The following is a 4,196-nucleotide window of genomic DNA, read 5'->3' as shown; positions in this document are numbered from 1 at the left end:
GTTTGAAATGGACTTCGGGGGTCACCTTCTTTTTGGCCACAACTTCATAGAAGTGGTCTTGATGCACCTTTGAGATGAATCTCTCCATCTCTCATGACTCGGAGGCGAAAGCTTTTGCCTTTCCTTTCCTCTTTCTAGAGGTTTCTCTGGCCTTAGGTGCCATAAATGGTTATGAAAAAACAAAAAGCTTTAGCTTTTACCACACCAAACTTAGAAGGTTTGCTCGTCCTCGAGCAAAAGAAGAAAGAAAAGAGTAGAAGAAGAAAATGGAGGAGATGGAGGGGGTTTTGTGGTTCGGCCAAGGGGGAGACGTAGTGTGTATGATTTGTGAAAATGAATGAGGGAAGATGGGTTTATGATGAGCGGATAATTTATACGCTTTTTGGCATTGTTTTTAGTATGTTTTTAGTAGGATCTAGTTACTTTTAGGGATGTTTTTATTAGTTTTTATGTTAAATTCACATTTCTGGACTTTACTATGAGTTTGTGTGTTTTTCTATGATTTCAGGTATTTTCTGGCTGAAATTGAGGGACTTGAGCAAAAATCAGATTCAGAGGTAGAAGAAGGACTGCTGATGCTATTGGATTCTGACCTCCCTGTACTCAAAGTGGATTCTCTAGAGCTACAGTACTCAAAATGGTGCGTTTCTAATTGCGTTGGAAAGTAGACATCCAGGGCTTTTCAGCAATATATAATACTCCATACTTTGGCCGAGTTTAGATGACGCAAAAGGGCGTTGAACGCCAGTTCTACGCTGCAGTCTGGAGTTAAACGCTAGAAACACGTCACAAACTAGAGTTGAATGCCAGAAACACGTTACAAACTGGCGTTCAACTCCAAGAATGACCTCTCCACGTGTAAACTTCAAGCTCAGCCCAAGCACACACCAAGTGGGCCCCGGAAGTTGATTTATGCATCAATTACTTACTTCTGTAAACCCTAGGAACTAGTTTAGTATAAATAGGACTTTTTACTATTGTATAGGGGATCTTTTGATCAGTTTTATGCTATCTTAGACTTTCATGGGGGCTGGCCATTCGGCCATGCCTGAACCATTATCACTTATGTATCTTCAAATGGTAGAGTTTTTGCACTCCATAGATTAAGGTGTGGAGCTCTGCTGTTCCTCATGATTTAATACAAAGTACCACTGTTTTTCTATTCAATTCAACTTATTCTGCTTCTAAGATATCCATTCGTTCCCAAGAACATGATGAATGTGATGATTATGTGATGCTTATCATCATTCTCACTCACGAACGCCTACCTGACAAACACTTCCGTTCTACATGCAAACAAGCTAGAATGAATATCTCTTAGATATCTAATACAGGGGACCGAGTCCGAGTTATTAGTATCTTCGTGGTATAAGTTAGAACCCATGGATGGCCATTCCTGAGATCCAGAAAGTCTAAACCTTGTCTGTGGTATTCCGAGTAGGATCTGGGAAGGGATGGCTGTGACGAACTTCAAACTTGCGAGTGCTAGGCATAGTGACAGACGCAAAAGGAGGGTGAACCCTATTCCAGTATGATCGAAAACCTCCAGATGATTAGCCATGCCGTGACAGAGCATTTGGACCTTTTTCACAGAGAGGATGGGATGTAGCCATTGACAACGGTGATGCCCTATATAAAGCTTGCCATGGAAAGGGGTAAGACTGATTGGATGAAGACAGCAGGAAAGCAGAGGTTCAGAGGGATGAAAGCATCTCTATACACTTATCTGAAATTCTCACCAATGAATTACATAAGTATTTCTATCTTTATTTTCTGTTTATTTATTATTAATTTTCAAAAACTCCATAACCATTTGATATCCGCCTGACTGAGATATACAAGATGACCATAGCTTGCTTCATACCAACAATCTCCGTGGGATCGACCCTTACTCACGTAAGGTTTTATTACTTGGACGATCCAGTGCACTTGCTGGTTAGTTGTGCGAAGTTGTGAAGTTATGTTTGGACCATGGTATTGTGCACCAGTTATTGGCGCCATTGCCAGGGAGAGAACGAACAACAAATTTTACAACCCCAGAGATCACAATTTTGTGCACCAAGTTTTTGGCGCCGTTGCCGGGGATTGTTCGAGTTTGGACAACTAACGGTTCATCATGTTGCTCAGATTAGGTAACTTTCTTTTCGTTTTCTTTTCAAAAATAAAAAAAATTAAAAATATTTTCAAAAAAATTATATTTTTCTTCAGAATTTTTAAGAATGAATTCTAGTGTTTCATGAAGCATGTTAATGCCTAGCTGGATGTAAAGCCATGTCTAAATTCTTTTGGACTGAGGCTTCCAAACCATCAGCATAGAGGCAAGTTAATTTGATGACTTAGCTGATGAATGTCTGATTTACATGCTAAAGCTTGGTTGGCCATTGGCCATGTCTAGTGTTTTGGACCAGAGCTTTCATTGAAAGCTTGGCTGGCTAGTGAGCCATGTCTAATTCCTGGACTGAGGCTTTAGACTAAGAGTGCAAGATTCCTGGAATTCATATTAAAAATTTTGGAATTCTTATTTTTCTTTTTCACATTAATTTTCGAAAAAATCCAAAAAAATTAGAAAATCATAAAATCAAAAATATTCTTGTGTTTCTTGTTTGAGTTTTGAGTCAATTTTAAGTTTAGTGTCAATTGCATGTTTTAAATTTTGCATAAAATTTTCGAAAAATTCATGCATTCATAGTGTTCTTCATGATCTTCAAGTTGTTCTTGGTAAGTCTTCTTGTTTGATCTTCATATTTTCTTGTTTTGTGTCTTTTCTTGTTTTTCATATGCATTCTTACATTCATGCATTCATAGTGTCTATTCATGAAAAATTTCTAAGTTTGGTGTCTTGCATGTTTTCTTTTCTTGAAAAATTTTTCAAAAATATGTTCTTGATGTTCATCATAATCTTCAAAGTGTTCTTGGTGTTGATCTTGACATTCGTAGCATTCTTGCATGCATTCATTGTTTTGATCTAAAATTCTCATGCATTGAGTCTTTTTCATGTTTTTCTCTCTCATCATTAAAAATTCAAAAATAAAAAATATATTTTTCTCTTTTTCACTCATAAATTTCGAAAATTTGGATTGACTTTTTCAAAAATTTTTAAAAAAATCTAGTTATTTTTATGAGTCAAATCAAATTTTCAATTTAAAAATCTTATCTTTTTCAAAATCTTTTTCAAAAATCAAATCATTTTCATTTCTCTTATTTATTTTCGAAAATTTTAAAAATATTTTTCAAAAATCTTTTTCTTAATTTTGTCTCATAATTTTCGAAAATATCATCAAAAATTAATGTCTTGATTCAAAAATTTCAAGTTTGTTACTTGCTTGTTAAGAAAGATTCAAACTTTAAGTTCTAGAATCATATCTTGTGATTACTTGTGAATCAAGTCATTAATTTTGATTTTTTAAAAATCAAATCTTTTTTAAAAGCTTTGATTTCAAAATCTTTTTCTAACTTCTTATCTTTTCAAATTTAATTTTCAAATCTTATCTTTTTGTTTCAATCATATCTTTTAAAATTTCAATCATATCTTTTTCAAAAACAAATTTCAAATCTTTTTCAACTAACTAATTGACTTTTTATTTGTTTCTTATCTTTTTCAAAACCACCTAACTAATTTTCCCTCTCTAATTTTAGAAAATTATCTCCCACCTTTTTCAAAATTCTTTTAATTAACTAATTGTTTCAAATTTTGATTTTAATTTTCCCCCCTTTAATTTTCGAAAATCACTAACTCTTTTTTCAAAAATTATTTTCGAAAACTTCTCTCTCTCATCTTCTTTTATTTATTTATTTACTTACTAATACTTCTCTTCATCTCATATCTCTGTTATCCTCACCCTTGTGTTTGGATTCTCCTCCCTTCTCTTTCCTTACATTACATTCTTTTCTTCTTTTACTCACACAAAGGAATCTCTACTGTGACATAGAGGATTCCATATTTTCTTTGTTATTGCCTTCTTTGTCATATGACCAGGAGCAAGGACAAGAACATTCTTGTTGAGGCAGATCCTGAACCTGAAAGGACTCTAAAAAGGAAACTGTTCCGAGGGTTACCTGAAACTGGAGGTCGATCTCAGATAAGATCTTCTGTACTGGTCGGAGATGACGTGTCCGGCTGGCTGATGACGGCCGGAGCTGTTGGGTCCGACTCGTTGGACTTGCTGCACTGCTGATCCTTGGCCACCGGAGGGTGG

The sequence above is a fragment of the Arachis ipaensis genome, chromosome B10 (assembly GCF_000816755.2).
Source record: "Arachis ipaensis cultivar K30076 chromosome B10, Araip1.1, whole genome shotgun sequence".
Lineage (NCBI taxonomy): Eukaryota > Viridiplantae > Streptophyta > Magnoliopsida > Fabales > Fabaceae > Arachis > Arachis ipaensis.
The sequence above is the reverse complement of the archived record's forward strand: the minus strand, read 5'-3'. Positions refer to the sequence as shown.